Source organism: Falco punctatus (genome assembly GCF_963210335.1).
Source record: "Falco punctatus genome assembly, chromosome: 13".
NCBI classification, from domain to species: domain Eukaryota; kingdom Metazoa; phylum Chordata; class Aves; order Falconiformes; family Falconidae; genus Falco; species Falco punctatus.
This window is the reverse complement of record NC_137593.1, coordinates 21,858,966-21,879,389: the sequence shown is the minus strand read 5'-3', so window position 1 is coordinate 21,879,389 and position 20,424 is coordinate 21,858,966. Positions and strand designations below refer to the sequence as shown.

The 20,424-nt window shown below is 42.4% G+C and overlaps 1 protein-coding gene across 7 annotated transcripts in view; it reads left to right on the top strand.

The window, feature by feature from the left end:
• Positions 1-341: 341 nt before the first annotated feature.
• The window catches only part of PXYLP1 (2-phosphoxylose phosphatase 1), a 64,419-nt gene continuing 44,336 nt past the window's right edge, over positions 342-20,424 (top strand). The window contains exons 1-3 of one of the 7 annotated variants that reach the window (XM_080410330.1): positions 356-6,004; positions 7,469-7,631; positions 20,219-20,356. The gene's annotated coding sequence lies outside the window, so the exon portion shown is untranslated. Of the gene's footprint in view, positions 6,005-6,414; positions 6,785-7,073; positions 7,115-7,468; positions 7,632-20,218; positions 20,357-20,424 lie in introns of those variants that run through there. The other 6 variants (XM_080410328.1, XM_080410333.1, XM_080410329.1 and 3 more) reach the window with 6 other exon arrangements.

The following is a 20,424-nucleotide window of genomic DNA, read 5'->3' as shown; positions in this document are numbered from 1 at the left end:
GAGTAGTTGTGTATGTATGCAGTTATTTTAAGAGTTGTTTTTGAGGCTTTTTCTAAGCACCTGCTGCCTTTTTGGGCATTTGTACTTTCATCTGAGTTGTTTGAAATGCAAATAAAAGCAATGATACATATTCAGTCGCTTGGAGACCTGTGTTTCAGAGGACTATGCTAAAGCCTTTGTGGAGTTTCTTTTCAGAATTTAATCCTAGTAGAAAATTACCAATTGGAGCTTTAAATAGGTAAAATAATAGGCTAGCCAAATAGTGCACCTATGGAGTGGCAAAGGTGGGGTGCTCTCTTTAAGCTGGTTTCCATCTCAAAGCCCTACTCTGCTGACTACTATTTGGAGAGGCAAAGCGGGGTGAATTAAAAGCAGAGTTCCTTAAGATTTAATTTTAGTTTAAGGCTGTTGCTTAAGAAGTCTGTCACATCTCAATATATGTGTAATTCAAAATAGGTGTTCAGAATAACACCTGGATAAAAATCTATGAGTAGAATAACTGATTATCTATGTAACACACATCTTAGATGGCAACAAAAGCTACAGTTTGAGTCGCTTGTTTGTGCTTTTAAATGAGTGTAGGATCTTATTTAAAACTGCTTTGAAGTGTGAACTATGAACAGGAGCCCTTTGATCAGAACTGACGTATGATGTGTCATAAGACATTATGCCAAAAAAAAAAAAAAAAAAAAAAAAAGTCGCTTAAACTTCCTTTCCAGTGGCACTGAGTGAAATGGGAGCTATGGTTCCCATACTGTGTCTTATGCTAGCATGTCCACGCTGAAGAAATTTGGCTACAAATACCACTGCCAAACCTCTGCAAAGTGGAAACAGGTGTTGGGTTTTCTGTTGGGGAGCAATCAGCAATGCATGATATAGGTATTTTCTTAGCATACTTATAAAGTCTATTTATATTGCACATATTCCTCCATGACTGTGGTCCCACACAGGCTTCCTCTTTCAAAAACTTCAGCGCCAAATTTAGTTTGTGGTTTCTGCTGCTTGCAGAAATTTCTCCATAAAGAAGTGACAACAAGCTCTTTTCTTCAAAATATCACACCGTGTTTGCACATTTAGAAAAAGCACAATGGGAAAGTGATGTGCAATATTGCCATTTGGTGATAACTATCCCATGAATACTATAACTACCTTTGTAGACAGCTGTGTTGTTGTTGAATGACTCGATTAACTGGTCTTTGTTATTCTGACATGCACTGACAATCCTCTGGTGACCATGTAGGGTCCTGCCAGGATAAAATGTCAGCCTGCTGGAATGACATGCCTGTATTTTAATCCCATGGCTGATATACATCCAGCTGCATGACAGTGGGCCTTGGAAATGGAAGGAGGAGGAAGTAATAGGTCAAACTAACTATTCAGGTTACATTTGTTCAGAGGTCATAATTTCTTTTTGATAATCCTGCAATTAACTCAGATGATTTTCCAAATGAAGGAGTGTTATCACAAAATCACAGAATGGTCAGGGTTGGAAGGGACCTCTGAAGATCTAGTCCAACCCCCTGCTAAAGCAGGTTCACCTGCAGCAGGTTGCACAGAATCGCGTCCAGTCAGGTTTTGAATGTCTCCAGAGAAGGAGACTCCACAACTTCTCTGGGCAGCCTGTCCCTCTCTGAGCATACCTGTTTGTACTCTAGGTCACAGTTGTGTGCAAGCAGCAGTCTTCAGTACACTCTGAAAAAGAAACAGGGCTTTCTGTGATGCTATCCAGAAGAAAGGGGAATATTGGCAAGTACAGCCAGATAAGGCATTTTCTGCTGTCTGTTTCTATCTAGAAACAATGTAGAATTTGTAATTATTATTTGGGGTTTAATCAACCTGTGAAAGAGTAGAGGAAAATAATGAAATATGTGGTAATATTTCAAGTTTGTTATTTACTTGCTGATTGCTTGATTACAGCTGAAACTGATGAGGTCGAGTGTGATGATATTATCAGGAAGTTAAGCCTGAGAGCAAGAGATGGAAACGTAATATTTAACATGAACATGATACACTGCAAAATAGCATGTTTGAGGGTTGAATGGAGTGACTCCCTGCAGAGATAATTTATATGCTGTAAAGTCATATATGTAGAAATGCTGACGAATGAGATAATAGACAGCCTCTGAAGAAAACAGAAGCTGCTGTAATGCAATAGAAGAGTTACAGAAAATTGGGGCAAGTGGCTGCAGCACCATATTCAAACCAATGGTTATAATATTGTTGAAAGATTCCAAAAGATCCATTGAAACTCAGATTGAGGTAATTTAGTGGGTAACAATACTGGCATCCCAGGAAATTACAGGAATATAGTGTTGAAATATACATGAGTCATCAAGGCACTCAAAGCTATAAAACCAGGGCTAACTTTGTCAGGCGTTGGACAGATACGCCACATAACACTTGGAATGACACAGGAACATGCACAAAGCAACTGAAAGGTGACATCAGGCTCCAGGTACATGGTGGCAAAAAGCAGACATAAATAACTGTTTTCAAAGGGGTTTCCTTCCAGAACTGTCAGCAGTTTCTTTAAATACTTAAAAGCGGTAGGACTGAGACATAAAGCATCTCAGTCAGTAATGAGCAAACTGAAAACAGTGCTTGCTAAGAATGGGGTATTGTCAGAAGCGACCTTTTGCTAGATGGAGAGTAAGGACTCTCTAAAGCATTCAGGCGTGTAGCTGAGAAATCCAGCCAAAGTCGAACAATGGAACTGAAAGAATGATTCAGACCGCTGAAACTCTTGTGTTCTTAAAAGAAAATAAAAAAAACCCAACCCCCAAAAAACAACCAACCCACAAACGTATAGGGTCCGAAACTGTTAGAATGAAGAAGTAACCTAGAACTGAAATACCTTATTCAACTATTACTTCATATGAAATACTGTCACACAGTTCAAATGTACAATAGTTCAGAAGTGCCTGAACCACTCCTTTATGAGCAAAACTGACTGTAAAGTTGTCTGTAGAGCAGTGACTTGCCTTTCTCTCTTCCTACTCACTTTTGCTTATGTATTATACTCCATTGCTTCATAGCTTTTGGGAGCAGTAACTGGGATCTAGCTGGTATTTTGGGTAAAGTCTTTGGGCTTCCTGATTCTTACTTTTTGCAGAAGTATTAGCTGTTGGATTAAACAGAAAAATGCAATTATTTTATGCTGTGAAACCTAACTGATGGTGTACTATGTATGTTAGGATTTGTCTGCAGGACAGCCCTGAACCAACCTGTACCTTCTCCCAAGAATCTCCTATTCAAAAACTCTGGCAAACAGAAGGATGTGTAGTTGCTCTAACTTGATGACTAGAAATGAAGTAGAGGGAGAAAACTCCTCACCTAACAGTTGCAATATACATAACTCTTAAAAAAAAATAAAATGTAGGCTTAGGACCAGGCGCTCAGAAATCCAAAGAAACCATATAATTAGAACTGTCCTCCCTGGATGATGGGACTGCGTTTCACTGTGACCTATCCTTTCTAATTCAGGTTGTCAGTTTACCTCTTGGGGTTGACGCCAGAGAGAGGAATGCTACAGGGTTTGGCCACATATGATCGTGGATTGTCTCAGTAGCAATTGGTGGTTGTTGCTGAGCGAGCTTGCAGTTTTAGCATCCATACGCGGTCACAGCTACTGTCTGGTTAATGAAACAACACTTCTGTTTGTCACAGCTAATTCACTCGGCTGTAAGGACATCTTTACAATACTTCCTGGAAGAGCAAATTCTGATGATATGAAGTAGCATTTGCGCTATGAGAAGATAATTGGATGCATAATGGTATGTGTATGAGAAAGTAGATCCAATTAACAATAAAATCAAGTGAGGTGATGTGGTGGGACTGTGCATAACTCCAAGTCTGCTCCAAGGACAACAGTCGCACATGCTCTGCCCTGCAAGTATTCATTTTGTCTCCTCTGATTGGATCTTTCAAATCCAAGTGTGCTTGGAAAAGAGAATTTTTCAGAATATTAACAGCTTTTGAGTACATAGTCAATTGTATTATAAATATCATAATGACTCTCTCTAATGAATTTTATTTCTTTTATGTGTATAGACAACTGTATTTTATTCTCCAAAGCAAAAACATTCTGTGAAGAAAATTAAAACCTTTCATTACATGGAGAACAGATTGACGGTTCCTGAATCCCAAATCCTTTGTGAATCACACTTTATTCTGGATGGAGGTGGAAATGTAACTGCCCTGGCAAACATTTGCTATCATGGTAAGTTATTGCTTCCGTAGGGAGCTGATTTTTCCTTTACAGTCCGCATTCTGCTTTCTGGGTAGGGAAAGGTCAGATTTCGCTGTGCTGATGTCAAGCATTATACAATCCTAACATGCCCTGAAGGGATCTAGTGAAGGCAGGCGGAAGTCTCAGCGTTCCACACCTAGGGCCCCATAGTTTGTCTTCCACTCTCCTGCAAACTTCTTTTTCAGATGGTCAGCACTGGTTTTCTAAAAAAATAAGAGCACCTTTGTGGTCAATCTGATGTGATATGATGCTGGTAGCAGGGAAGAACAGCAATGTCTGTGTGTTAGATGTGCAGCAGTTAGTTGGCAGGCCAGCCACCACACTGCTGAGCATCTCTGGGTATGGTTTTTAAAGAACAGCAGCTGGCAAAGGCTCCAGTCCTCTGACCTGCAGCTGGGCGACCCCTTGGCACACCGCTGTGCAGTCTGTTGGTTAAAACTAGAATAATTCCTACTTCTTACCCCAAATGGAAAGATGGAGAACCTCAGCATATTTCCAGGTGAAATCATACCAGTCAGGCCAAAGTACTAATCTACCTAGAAAAACAAGCTCAATCTTTTTGCCACATACGTTGGCTCTGTGGATGTGCAGTATCAAAGAGAGAAAATTTGGCTCCAAGCTGCTGTTTGTGGGGCAGCGACCACCAGTCACCATGACCCAAGAGTAGAGGCCATGCAGATAAGTAGCTTGGCTGGCAGAGCAGCATGACAATGCAGCTGGAAACTGGCAGAAGTATCCAGGATTGCAAGTGGAACCGTAGGAATATGTGAACATATGCTCTTTGAGGCGACTCTTGACTGCCACAAGACCAACCTTACAGCCATTTGCCATAAACACTGCTGCCAAATGTTTACCATCAGCAGGTCTGCTTTGATTGCCCAGTATTTGCATAGGTTCTGCACAGACATGTCGAAGTAGGTGTGTAAAGGGATTTAAGGCATTCCCCAAACCTGCAGAATTGGTTTTAGTATCTACTTTGGGAATACATGAAAAATTGGTGTCATCCGGAAGATGATCAGCTTGTGGGATCAAAGAAGTGCTCCTGCTGGTAGAGCAGAATCGGCTCCTGCGAGGGGAAATGCTGATTAACTGGGAGCTGCTGTGCTGGCAATAAAACTAGTGAGTACTTTGTGAGTTACGAAATGACTTCACTTGCATCAGCTATATACGGGATTATGTTTTATCTTTTGATCCACATTCGTGGACTTCTGCTTTGACCAGAACTTGAAACTGGCATTTCTTACAAAGGGCCGCGTCAACTCCAGCTGTACGTCTCGGTTAGTGCAGTATGGGAGGGATTTGCCAGACGAGTCCTCGGCAGCGACCCTTTCCCTGCGCGGCGCCCGCTGTTTGTGCTGGCTTCCCAGGGAGCCGCCGGCCGGTTGCTCAGGCGCTGGAGGCTGCACCAAGTTGAAAGCCGGGGCTCCGGTGCAGCCGCGGCCCCGAAAGGGGCGCTCGGTGGGCGGGGACCGGCCCGGGGACCGCCACGGGCGCCCCGTTCCCTCCCCACGCCCGGCCGTGCCGCCGTGCCAGCTGTGCCACCGTGCCAGCTGTGCCGGGAGGCGGCAGGCGGGGACCCCCGCTGCGGGGCGGTGGGCGGCAGGGGGCGCTGGCGGGCGGCGCGGGGGCGGCGCTCGCAGGGGCCGGGGCGCTCGGCGGGCTGCCGTGCCGGAGCCGTGGCGTGGCGGCGGGCAGCGGCTCCAGCTCCAGCCCCGGCCCCGGCCCCGGGAGGAGGCGCTGAGCGCGGCGGGGCAGGTATGGGGCGCGGCGGGCGGGGGCAGGTGGGACGGTGCCCTGGGAGCGCTGCCGGGGAGCGCTGGGGCTGGCGCCCCTCTACGAGCCGGCTGTATCCGCGGGGCTGCTCTCCCCCCGTTAAACACCCGGCGGCTCCGGCCGGCCGGGGCGGAGTGGGGGCGCGGCGGGGAGCGGGGGCAGCAGGAGTGCCTCGGCCGGGCTGGCCGGAGCGGCCCGGCGGGCGCAGGGAGGGGGGCAGCTCGGCCGGCGGCGGGCGGTGCCCCCGCACGGAGCCCGGCCGCCTCCGCCAGGCCTCGGCGGGCACAAACTTTGCCCCGGGACGGTGCCCGCGGGCGGGCTGCCGTGTTGCCGGTCTGCCGGCGGGGCTCCCGGTCTGCCGGCGGGGCCGCCCCGTGCCGGGCGGGAGCCTGCAGCGCGCTGGCCGCCCCCGTCCCGCCTCCCCCGGCCGGTGTGCCCCGGCCCCGGGCGGCAGCGCTGGGGAAGCAGCGCCGTGGCAGGGTGCGGGGCGTCCCCTGGAACCCCGTCCTCTGCTGTTGGCTGATCTGCTGTGGCTGGAGTGGAGGAACTTACTTGAATTTACTATTTTTTTGGATGCCCGTTGACTTCAGTGTATCTGATAGCGGCCCGTGTCATTACGTGCACTTTAACCTAAATATTTTTAAAGCCTTGAACAGGCTGCTGTCTGTTTCTTCTGCGTATTTCTGCGCTGCAGGTTCCTGAAGGATTATCCTGAACCTTTTGACAAACACTGAGTCTTCATCGGAAGCATGTTCTGACCTGGTGACTGTCTTGGCCTTCATGCAGAAAGTTGCACTAAAAAAATTTAATTATATATATAAAAAAATCAGTGAAAGTATTTTTTAAAATGCTGGGAAGTAAGGGGTTAAGCAATGTGTTTGTAAATACTGAAACCAGAATTTCTGGACAAATCACTTTACACAAAGGCAGAGACAGTGGAAATGACAGGGTGGGAGGAGTGTGCGTGAGGACCTTATAAGCCTTTTATTTTGTCTGGCATTATAGTCTGAGCTAAGCATCTAATTCAGACCTTAAATTTTCTCTTTTACAGATTTTACGAGGATAGTTTCACGTGGATGAAAAAACTACAGAGTAAGTGGCTCTATCCTTGACTAACTGCAAAAGCTGTCGCATATAATAAGTTATTGTGCCAGTATTACAATGGTAATGGGATATTAAACCAACACATTTTGGCAGTAAGTAGCTGTAATACTTACGCCCTATTTTGACGTCTGTAGAAGGAGGATTAGCTCAGACAGAATTTGTAGTGGGAGGGTGTGAGTGGGATGAAAAGCAAAAGCTGCTTTATTTTAATCTTCTCAAAAAGGTAACTAAAAGTAGTGTGCATGGTTAAAACACAGACGCTCATCTCTCTAATGGCTTTTATTTGTAGTCTCTTAAATATTTTATGTAAACTCAGTAGTGGCAAAACATTAATTTTTGCAGGATTCGACACATACTGAATGAGCTCCCCGTTCTGCAGAAAAGGAGGTGTTGGGGAACAGCAAGGTCTGATGTGAAGGTCTGACCACAACAGAGCCGTAAACCCAGGTTGCTGTAACTAAACCGACGCGTGTCCCCACGTCCCTGCACAGAGGTGTGCCGTCGGGTAGGCTTCAGGCACTTGGTTACACTCTTTCAGTTTCATAATTGTGAATTTGCTTGTGTCTAACTGCCTTCATTTGTCTTTTGGGCTTTTTTTTTCTTTTTTTGTTTAAAAAGCAGGCCTTGTGGAATGAATGCACACAAAAAGCAATGTTGCAGGCTTAGCAAAACTACTATCTCATGTGAAGTTTGCTTTCTCCAGTGGTTGCACAATGAGATGTATATTTTTACATGTTTATCTTCTCTCACGAACTCCTTAGATGAAAGAAACCTTGACTGTCATGTGAGGTTTCTTATGTAGGTCTTTGTTCGTTTTCATAATCTCATAGGAGACCTTTAAAACTAGACTTCGGCTGAATTTTTCTGGGTCCTTTTTCTGCTGAAGTTGCAGATTATTTTTTTAGTTTTTATTTTAGTTTAATTTTGCTTAGTTAAAAAAGGCTTGTATCTTAAGTGTACCTGCATATTATTGCCTGAAAGAGGAATGATGAATTCATGTGGTCCTAATTGTGGCTTTTATCTGGATTTATGGTCAGTTCTAGTTGTATATTCTCTTCCTCTCCCAAAGGTTTTTATTCTCTTTTAACTAATAGAAAATATTGGCAATTAATATGCAAAAAACCACCATTGAGATGCGTGCTGCTCGCAAACATACATCAAGTGAATGTAGGAATTAAATGTTAAGCCACCTACTAACATATGCTTTATGATTTAGATATGATTAGATTTGTGGTTTATGATGGATACTACAAAGGAGATGGTGGTACCTTAATAGCTTGAGAGCGTGGAGTCTTCACATCTGTGTCTACCAAAATGATGAAGGTGCCCTTTCAAGGAGCATTGGGAAGCACACGGAAGACATACAGCTATTGCTTTAGGTGTTAAAGAAATCATTTGGTGAAGGAAGTATGAGAAGATTAAAGAACATGAAGTTTGTTACAGGTAATACAGGAAGGTTTTGGGCGTTACTGGTAGATGCACAAGGTAGTTAATGGTAAGATGCATGCAAAGACAGCATGGCAGCTCAGCTGTGTCGGCAGCTACTTACCAGCACACATAAATACTGCTAGACAGCAGCCTCAAGGGTGAGGAAAGAATTGCCTAAAAAGAGCCTTGATGGTCCAGATGTTGTCCAAACAGTGTGATTTGGGTCAAAACCACTGTTCAAGCGGTGCGTCACATTTGGGAAGAGTTCAAAGGTAGCCTTTAATCTTGACTCACTGGGGGAGGAAGTCAATAAGCGAGCTGTGCGTTGATTCACATTCAGAAGGTTGTATTTAAAAATACTCTAGCTCGGGTGGTAAATTATATATAAAAATGAAAACTTAAATTGTATAGCAAAAAGGGAAGAAATGCCAAATGCCTGGGAGGAGGCTTTTAATGTAGATTTCATGCAAGATTTTTACTTGCATGGGTTTTAGTGTCGTGGTAATTTTACTGGAATTGTACTAAAACATTGCAGTACCGATCAAAAGATTGTGCTTTAAAATACATCTTTTTTTTTTTTTTTTTCCTCCTTTGAAACGCTTTCCAGAATGCTTTCCATAATGATTGCGTGCTGATGTATGGTATAAATTACACAGAAATTGAATTGGAAACAGTTGATCATAAAGCTTACATACAGGATGATGATGACTGATGGTTTATGTAGCAGCTTTCCAGAAAGATAGTAGAAGTGTCATGCAGACCATGACATGCTTCATGTTCTGTTAAAATCAGGCTGCACTTTGGTGAAACCCAAATGGAATCCCCTTAAGCTAGTATTTGGCTTTGCAAACCATTTATGGCAGAAAGTTTTGGAAATTTTATTGTCAAAAAATGGTAGTGGAGGACACATGAGTCTTGACTTATGTCTGCACAGGGGCACGTGAGCTTTGCCCACATGACTTGCTTTGTGGCATTGGGTTTAGGTTAGAATTCAAAAGTAATGTTTGTGTTGGTCATGAAATTACTAGATGGTCTCTTGATTACAGCTGGGTGACATGTTCTTGCTCAGTGAAGAAATAGAGTGGGAAAGTGTGCTGTGACAATCAGTGTTTATGATTCCTTTTAAAAAATCAGTAATGTCATTTTCCAGGGTTTAGGTAATGCCTGATTCATAAATGTAATTATTTCTTCTAAGCAGCAAACGAGCATTTTTTTTATTGTGAAAGGTGATAATAGGAACATTTGCCAGGAGGGCTACAAAGGTGGATGGTAAACGTGTGCTTATGCGCTGAGTGGTTCTGATGACAGGCTAAGGATTCAGAGCAAGATTGACAGGTTCTTTCGTATTGATTAGAGAGGTAAACTGGACATTGAAAAGACAGATGTCTTACAAGTAACTGATTTTTTAAAGCTGAAATAATTAGACTTAATTTGTGCCACGTGGTAAAGACGTTGTTCAGAAATGCTGTTTGGAAATACTAGCCAGTGACTCCTTTCCAGACATTTGATCCAGTTCCTACAGCCACCTTAAATTATTTCATGTACCAGGAATGAAGTCCCATTCCCCTGGAAAGTTGTCACGTGATTCATGGCTTCCTTTGTGAGTAAAAAAAATAGACATCATAACTTTGACTGATTGCTATGATAAATTCCACAATTACTTACACAGTGGAAGATACCGTATAGTGTTTTCCTAATGCTGATAGTTTCTGGCGATAAAAAGGGAGGCCGTGTGAATACCTGGTACACCCTGTTGTTAATGATTATTTCAAAAGGACAAAGCAATGCTGACACTGGATCTTGTACATTGCCATATTTTTTGTGCTTTGTTCATCTTCGTCACATCTGTGGCTATGCTGTTGGGTTACCAGCTGCCTCTGAAGTAGAAGCCTGAACACAGGCTTACATTTCTGTCCATGAGGACTTCATAGATACCTTCATGAGGAACTTCTTTGGGCCAGTAAACCGTGAACACAACTTTGTGGAACTAAGCAACACAAATGTGGGCAAAGAGCCTTTCAAATTACATCATGTTTAATGCTAGCTCCATTTACTTAAATGTATTTTTATTTTTCCCCTTAAAGAAATAAGTTGTCTGCTCGTACCTTTGTGTTCAAGCCGCCTTTAACTGTAAGGTGGCGTATTTCTAGAGGTTAGCTTGTGGTGCTGCCATGAGGATCAAGGAAAAAAGCAGGCATGCCCTTTCACTAGCATCAGGGCAGTTTTCCCAGTGTGTTGCCTGTGTTATTCCCCATTCAGCTTTCCAGCAGCCAGGCAAGTTGGCAGTTGTACGAAGTGTTGCAGGGAAGAAAGGGCAGCGGAAAATGCTGACTGTCTGCTAATGCATCTGTGTAATCACCGTTCTGGGGTTAGATTGCAGGAAGATGGCAAAAGTGCTGAATAAAGTCTGTTCAGTCTTTTATTTTCCTTTTTTTTTTCCTCCCCCCCCCCCCCCCCCCCCCCCCGTCCTCTCCAGTATGAGCGGCCAGCTGTTGGTGTTGCAGCGGGTAATGGTATCGCCTGTGGAGAGAAACACAAGTTTTCCATTTGGAAGACAGGAAACAGAAGCGTGTATCAACCCTGTAATTGTGAATCCTTGTGACTGCGTAGAGGTGGTTGAATATGGAAGTGTTGGGTGACCTGGCATATGATGATAGGATGGAACAGATCTCATAGCAGGGCCACAGTCAGGAGAAAAAATATTTTGAGATGAGGGCCAAAATGTGGCTTGATCACAAGGTTAGAATAGAAATGTAGTCAGTAAGGAAATAAATGTCAGCCCTTCCATGGCTCTTGCACAAACGCTTCTAATATCAGGTTGTTGCACTGCCATTTTTCACGTGTATAATTTAGATAATTTAGTACAATTGTGTTTTACTTCATGGAAAGCTTTCAATAATGGCCACATCACCAGATGTAAAACACAATGGCTTTAGATAAGCCAAAGGCATGACTAGTTATTGGTTACAGGTGAAGCCATGGGTGAGTTGCCAGGGGAACTTGGTGGGTTCAGATTTTACCAGTTTTCCAGAGGGTGAGGGATAAAGAACCAGTTGAAGAGGGGATCATGATGGGATGGCGAGTAGGCTGAAGAGCTTGGAGTAATTAAATCAGCAAGCTCTTGTGACTTAACTAGAATCTCCCCAAACCCATTCGATATACATACTGCGAGAAAACCAACTTGTGTGAAGCCCTGAGAACTGTGGGCGTGCAGCCTTTCAGTGTTAGAATCTATACGTGTGCAGACAGTTTATAAACAGACCCAGTGTAAGATCATCTGGAATTAAAAGAATAAGAGCAGATTTGGGAGCTCAGGTGTTATTCTCAAATCAGTCTAACCTGAGTGGAAGGGCAGAGATGCAGAGGAAAATATTGTCCTTCATACTAACGTAATCTCGAATGCTGGATGGGATAAATTTGACCTGCTGTGGGAAAAGAAACATTTTCCTACGTTTATGAGCTTTTTTCATTGATCCATATAGTCAGCTGGACTTCACTGGTTGATCACTGGTTTTGAGTGCATCCCTGCAATGTCTCCTTTCATAGCTGGTGCCAGAAGAAGGTATCTGCAGCAGAATACACCCCTGACCCGGGCAGGGGGAAGCCGGTTCTTGTTCAGAGATGTGTTCAAAGGGCTGTATTGGAAATGCATGCGGGGGGGGTGGGAGGGAAGAGGGTTTTAGAGTAGGAGAGAGAGGAGTTCTAACAATTTATACTGTATAACTAAAAAAAGAAAAAAAAAGTGAAACTATTCAAATATGTTAACTGCTTTGCCTTTGCATGCTTTTTGGAACTGTGATGTTATCTGATCAGCCACTGGCTGTGATCTGTGTGCGATTAGGATCTATGCTTATACAATTACGAGCATATGGTACACTGTTTTAAAATTGTAAGTTTAAAATAATTACATTCTGGTGCTGTTTTTTAAGAATTATTTAATTGTATGTTCTGAAATGATTTTGCTGCCAATTAAGATTCAGTTCTGGCCTGGAGCCATCAAATTCATAAGGTTTCTTTCAAGTTTCATAGTAATGTTTAAAAAGGGTTGCTCAGTTTCCTTTAAGGAAGTAAAAGCACTTCCTTTGTTGGTTTTTTTTTTTTACTTTCCCTGCAGTTCAGAGACATGTATGACCTACTATTGCATAGGAAAATGAGGAGGAATATCCTGAAGTGGATGACGAAAGAGTTGGGCTTGTGACAGATTTTCCTGGAGAGTAAAATTTTGTTTCCACAGGGCCTTCAAAGTGATGTGCTGGACTGGTGGGTTGTTACTGACTTTGACTTTTCTCAGATTTCTAGAGAGTAATGTATATAGTTGTAGGACACTGACCTTATGTCCGACCAAAAAGAGGTGGTCAAGGCCAGATCAAAGCGCTGACTGAGAAGCTGGTCTGAATGGAAGGATCTCTTGAACTAAGGGTTTAAATGGGCCAAAAGAAACTGAGGCTAAGGACACCTACTCCTTGAAATACTTCGTGCTCTCATACATTTGCTGTTCAAACAAGTAAACCAAATGAGACCTATAAAATCACCATAGTTGGAAAACCAAAGCCCAAAGCGTGGGAACTTTCAAAAATTCCTAGAAGGAATGTGAAAATGAGAGAGGAGGTATTCAGCAAGCAAAGGAATCGCAGTAGTCTTCATAGTACTTATGATTTGGGAATGCCATGAAGTCTGACTTTTTAAAAAGGGGAACAGTTTGTGTTCCAAAGTTATGTAAAGACTTTTTAGATCTTTATAATTGGACAGATTTTATTATAGACTGGATTTTATTGATAGGCTTAACACAGCAGTGAAGCTTCTCGGTGGTTTGACAAGAAGTAGCACATGCTATAGCATTTTCTCTTCAAAATGCAGCTTCAAATTCAAAACCACATCCATCTTCAGAGGATCTGCTGCGCTTGGAGAGACCTTACAGCAGTGGTAGAACTGCGGGTTTCTTCCTGTTGAATGAAGTGGTCTTTCTCAGTCTTCATTTTGCTAATCTAAAATGTGTAAGTGTAAGTTCCTTAGGGCTGGGGACTTTTTTTTTTTTATTATTTTTTATTTTTTTTTAGCTTTTCGATTCATTTGAGCAGGTTGGTAGCAGGTGTAGCATAAAATGAGTAGTCCTGATAGGCAGAGATGAGGGAAAGGAGGTTTGGGAAGGCAACGGCAAGAGAAACTCTGAAGTGTAACAAAAATGCACGTGGCAGAAGCATGTGCTTGTTTTTGATGCTGTTAGTAGTAGAACTTTCATGGGGCTTTTTTTTCTTATTTTAGTGAGGTGCAAGGACACATTCTAAAATCTTTTGTCTATATCAGAGAATCAATCTGCAGCAAATATGTTTCTGTATAAACCCTGTCCTCAAAGCAGTGGTCAAGGGCAGACTAGTGTGTGACCTAGAAACTACTGTAAAGTTTTGTATTTACATGCAGGTTCTCTGTATTGTCAGACAGAAAACAAAAATATTTGTTCAAAATACTCAGATTTGTTTCCAATTTGTTTTTACTTCCTACAGGAGGAGATGCTGCTAATGAACTTTCAGTGATGCTTTTTTCCTGTTACTCGTAGGCTTTTTACCTAGTAGGAGTTCAACACATCTTAATTACGTATTCATCATTAGGAAAACTGAAAGATACTGCATATTGACTTCAGATTTTTGTTTCTATTAAAATGTAGAGGTGTGAAACCCAAGGATGTGTGAAGGCCTGTAATTTGCTCTGATGTTTGTAGAAATTGATTATATGTCCATTGCAACTTAAAAAACAACTGCAGCGGTGTAAGTTGACTGTAACAAGCTGTAGTGGGGGCGTATTTGGGTTTAGCACCTGATCTCTGTAAACTCTGAAGCAGGAAAAGCCAATGGAAATCTGTGCTTGTGTGGTTTTGTCCCTATGTTTTGATGGCTTGCTCGGCAGCATGCTGCTTTAGAGGCAAGCCCAGCAAGGTAACCCAGATACATTGTGTGGCATCGTAGCATCTGTCACCAGGTCTTTCCTGGATGCATCCTACAAATGCAGTCCTATGCGTCCTATGCTGGATGCAACCAACAATGGCAAAATTAAAGCTTGGGTCATATTTAGTATTTGCAGGCAGTGACATAAATACAGACTTAAATAAAAAAAAATGCTGACCAAAAGAGATTAAGATTTCTTTCCAACTTGTACACTTACAGCAATTTTGGTGAATAACCAAGGAAAGAGAAATACTGTGTGTTATATGTACCTTTGGCATAGGTACATGTTGTATGTAGGTTTTGTTGTTGTGTTTTTTTGGTGTGGGTTTGATGTTTTCTTTTAATATATAGGTACTGACAGAATTGAGATTATCCAAAACCTACTAGGAAGGGTGAAGAGACAGTAATCAGTTGGGGACTTGAAAATATGTGGAGGTACAGACTGTAAAAGGGACCAGGTTAAAGGGTGGAGATGGTTTGCAGTGATAGATGACAGAGTTAGCAAGGAGGGGAAGAACCGTGTGGCACTTACTAAAGTAAAGGAATACTTCTCTACAGCTGGTGGAAAGCAGGATCCGCATACCTGTCATGTGGAACCCCGAGGTCAGTAGTCAGTCATCACCAGTGTAGGTCTCTGCTGAAGGGCTGGAGTTCACAGGTTCCTGGGAGTACAGTGTGGAGCTTTACCTGCCTGTTCCCCTTGACGTGAAGCAGAATTCAGCAGAAGGGGTGCTTGTCTCAGCTCTGAGCCCCCTGGGGTGAAGTGATACAGCAGCGCATCAGTGACTAACGAGGATGACTAAAAGCACTAATCAAAAGAGAGAGAATGCATGAGCTGGCAAGCATGAATTTTGATCCTGACCATCCTGTTGTCCTCTGATCTGAGCAGATCTCGAAATCTGGCACAAAGTAGAACATCAGGGAGATTACAGACAGGTTGCAATGAATGGTCCGTAATTGTTTCTATGTGCAATCCTACTTTTCCTCTTTGTTTACAGTCAGAGCTAATTTAGACTCTTGTAAGTTCCTCCAGGCAGGGAAATGTCATCTCTGTGTCCTGGCTGATGGGAACACTTCATGTTCTTTATAAACAAACTAGGGAAGCTGGTAGGAGGAAAAATGCCTTTGCTGTCAGAATGCTGCCAGAGCCTGGGCACGAAGGCAGTAAACTGTCTCCAGGTTGAATCTCTAAAGGTTAAGTGTTCTGCGAAGAGGGGGAGACTAAATTTAAAATGTTTCTAGTTATTTATTTGTTTTTATGGGAAGGATGTGCAGGACGTAGAAATTATATTTGAATTGCAGCTGTATACTGATAATTTTAGGAATAGCAGAGAGGCTGGAGAAGCAAAATAGGGGTCTAAGGCAATGGCATTATCACAAAGGAGTCATGTATTTATAGTACTTTATATTTTGTCTCTATAGTTTTTTCTCTGTTGGTTCATGCATTTACTTTTTTTTTTTCCTTATTAATTGGCCTAGAAACTATTGATTATGTAGAAAGAACTGCAGTACTGATGCCCTTTAGTGACTACACCCCAAAAATTACTGTGCTTAGTCTTAAAAAAAATAGCTTTGGTGTTCAAGTGTATTTAAGTGTGATTTTGAAATGTTTCTGTACAAAAAGGCTGTTTACAGGTCACAATTATGGTATTTCTTCCAAAAATTCTTGTTTGAATTGTCAGAAGCATTTGCTTTTAGAAGTGATTCCTTGCAAGGTGGTTAGCGGTCGTAGTACAGGGGAGGTAAGCTGGTGCACCTAAACGGTGCTTTGCAGAAGTGTGAAAAGATAAAAGAATCAAACACTTCATGAGCTTTTCATGCTTTTTAACAGTCCCGTCCCCTCCCCCAGTTATCTTTGTTCAAGAAACCATGGGCATAATTTCATCATAAAATTGATATGTCGAAGGAGACTCCAGAAACCGGGAGATCTCTGTCTGAAAAATAAGTCGACTTCTAATGCTGGGAAACCCATAAAGTGTAGTTGTAATGTTATAAAGTTACATTACATTAACTACAACATTAATGTACTAAACACAACTTGAATATTTATGTCTCTGCATGACTGTGTTTATTGCCCAGTGTAAAGAGATTCATAGACTTGTAGGTTCTAATTTAAATAAAAGAATTCTATTTTAAAGACTTGGACTGACAAAAATCAAATGCAAACCTAAACTATGTAAAAACTTGGTCTGCTTGTGTCTTTTAGCTGCCGATCTCTGAAAGAAGGCAACTCATAACGGCGATTTGAGTAGGACTTGAAAAGCTGGAAAACGTCCCTTGAAGGATGTAGGCTGAAGTTGTAAGCTGAAGGCTGCTGTCCCAGAATTTCCAGCGTAAAACTGTATGGCAGTCCTGCTCAAACCTGAGAGCTGGTTAGGAGAAAGTTGCTCAGAATGTTCACTATGTTATCTGCCTGCACACCTTGAGATTTAAAAGCTAAGAGAGGCAAGCAGACCATTTATTTTGAGAAGAGTGGGTTATCTTCAAGGTGTGGTCAAATTTTGGTATGGCTAATGGTCCCTTCATCACTTCTGAACGCCAAGCAACTCTTCCCCTTACTAAAGCCAGTGGTAGGTTTGCTGCACAGTGAAAATAGAGTGCTGTAGAGAGGGACAAAATTGTTTGAGCAAGAGCTCTGTTTCATCCCTTAGCTTTATGAAGTGAGAGCTTGTGTTGGTTGCTTTGACAGACAATACAGCTGTGCCATTTTCAATAGCTTTTGCACATCTCCAGACCAGATGTGCTAGTATGAGGATTTTAGAACTGCCTAGATAAGGAAGAAACTTGGAACAGGAGAAAAAAAGAAATGAAGCTGTAACTATTTTAATGTTCTAAATACTAAAAGTATTTTTTTAATTGGATGCTTGCTGCTAAAATTTTAAGTACTTTGAAAATAAAATTTTAAGTAGCTGTTAGTTTTTACATACCAACATGTAGATATGCTCTATTGGATAGGTGTTGCTTCCTGCTGTTCCTTCATGAGGTGGTACATGTCAACTTCTGTTACCATGTCTTTCCTTCTCTTTTTTTTTTTTTTTTTTGTTTTGTTTTGTTAAATGAGGCTGCTGACCTGTTTGTACTGTCAGTTAAGTTCCGTGTTTCCTGTGGTTGCTAACTTCCAGTTTAAGTCTTGGGGTGGGTTAACATAAGTTACAGTACTGAGCAGGTTTTATTTAATTTTTTCAATGATGAGCTGATTTTACTTCTTTCAAAAATGCAGTTTTTTATGCCAAGTGACCTATTTTTCATAAATGCTTTTTTAAAAAAGGGGAATGTTTGTTTCTTTCTGATAGAAAAATGAAGAATTATGATTAACAATATTGCAGAGGCTAGCTTCTTACTTTCTGATGCTATGCAAAATGCAACTTCTGTGTTGCAGAAATCATATGTCCAGTTCAAATTGCTGACATTTCAGCCATCTGCAGGGGTTTTGTGAGAGTTTCCTTAATGTGATGATTACAAGCATGAGTAACTAAGCAGGTCGTGCTGACTGGAGAATTGGTTCTGCCGAGTTTTTCTGTCTCCTCTCTGTTCTGGTGCTTGCCATAGATCACTGTAGCACTGGTCAGTTTGTTCCAAACCACAAAATCCTAGCCACTATTTTTCATTTCTGCAGGAAAAAAAGCAAATTCTTTGAAACACCAAAGAAAAGGTTTGGCTTGTGTCACTTGCTGACACAACTATTTTCTGCAATTTCCAATTCAAGAGTATGAAGTGCTTCAGCATCCAGACATTCTCAGACGGCTGGACTTGTGGGTTTTAGCAGATTAAAAATGTACTGCCCAGTAGTCTGCTGCCAGATGTCTGGGAAATAATTGATAGAGCATCATGAGTTAAAGTGAAAGTAAAGGCAGAAGTCTTCATTGTAATTGTATCAGGAGCTGTCACCTTCATTTCAGATGTCTTCAGATTTTGTCAGAAAATAAGCTTGCAGATGTAGATGAAAGAAAAAGATGCATCAAACAGCAATTACAATTAAAAACTGTCTTCTGCAATCTAGAGACCTCAGACTAGTAAGTGGGTCCCCGTGTTCTTACGTGACTTTTTCTAAAATTATCTGTGAATGTTACTCCAAACCAAACCTTATGTTGTCTGTAGGCTTTTTGCGCTCCCTCCTAGGGTCTGTAAACTTGCTAGAAAATATACCTCTGTCTGCCTTTGGCATATAGTTAGGTACAGACTTAATGCTACCTTCCTTTTTGGGCAAAGTCACCATTTCTCTTTCCTGTTCCTTTGCAACCACTTTTTCTTGCTTGTGTTTTCAGTAGACAATGTCATTTTGATGTACCACATCAGATAAATACAGTAATTTTATTGAGGCAGACTTTGAAGAGTACTATTGATTATTTATGGAGACATGCTATTTTAATCAAGTAAATTCATTTAAGCTGTCATGGTGAGTCAGTGTAATAATGTGCTTACGCTTCATGCTAGACAGTAGGTTTGTATTCTAGATGGATGCGGGTGATTTGGAGGATGGAACAGTATCAGTCAGTTGGCGCAGAAGTTTGGCAGTGGTGGTTTAGTGTCATGTCTAACGTCACAAGTGCTTTGGAAGCATCGATGTCAATTTATTTGCAGGACCTGACTTAAAATAGTCGGAAGAAACAGCTTAGCTAGCCAGCCCTGCAAAAAACATCATCTTTGTATTTTACACAGGCGGAGGGCTTGCTGGGGGCAGGGTCCCTGGGGAGCACTAGCTAGCAATACCCAGCTAGCTGGGCAAGAAGTAGGTTAGTCGTGGCAGCTGGGCTGCTGGGAGCGGGGTGCCTAGCCTGGGCTCTTAGCAGACGTGTCCCAGCATTTCCAGGTAGCTACTAACTCTTCCAGTGAAATGGCCTAAAACGGAGAATGTGACTTGACCAAATTTTTCCAAGAGCCTAGAGCTTGGCTGCCTTCCTGATTCCCTGGCTTGGCCTTCAGTTGTAAGGCTGTGGTTACCCTTGCGTGAGCTGCAATAGCCTAGCAGCTCACCCTAGCACGTGTCGGCACTGTCTTGTGAGATCAGGTAGGAGCTGAAGGTGCTCTAAATGCTGTGAGTCATTCTGGCATGTTTTGATGAATTGAGACTTTTGGATCAGGTTTAAAAGAAAAAGATAAATTCTGTGCGTAGGTAGGTATGCTGCAATAGGTAGCTCAGAAGTAGCCTTTTGTTTATCTGCATTTTATATATAGGATACTTTATTAATAACTGTCCTTCAGGATGTCTGGACTGCTTGTGTGTGCCACGCTTATAATTAGTGTTACCAAAATAATTTTGGGGTTCTGTAGATGGTCTTTATCAAAGTCCTGCATTCATAGAAACATAGATTCATAGAATCATTTAGGCTGGAAAAGACCTTGAAGATTGAGTCCAACCATCAACCTAGTGCTGCCAAGTCCATCACCAAGCCATGTCCCTAAGCACCACATCTATGTGTTTTTTCAACACCTCCAGGGATGGTGACTCCATCACCTGGGCAGCCTGTTCCAATGCTCAACAACCCTGTCAGTGAAGAAATTTTTCCTAATATCCAATCTAAACCTCTCCTGGCACAACTTGAGGCTGTTTTGGTCTTAAGCAGAAGACCTGTTCTCAGGGATGAGTATAAATCACTTTCCTTTTGACAGGCGTCAGATTCTGCTGCCAGAACACTGCTGCTCCCAGGGCTGAGTTGCTCCTCTTCTGCAGTGGTTCGGTGCTTACTCACCTTTAAAAGCAATAACTACATATTTCTCTCTGAAGCAAAGCGCCGAGGCCCATCTCTGGAGACGAGTGAGGCGGCGTTGTCAGTAGTTGATAGAACTGATCTCTGAGGACCGAGAGCTTACGGCACGGAGCTGGCGAGGCTGGGGCACCGCCTGCGCCTGGCCCCTGCGCAGAGTAAGTGGGTGAAGATCGATGTGCTCTAAATGCCACGTTAGCGGCAGATGCTCTGCAGCCTCTTGCTA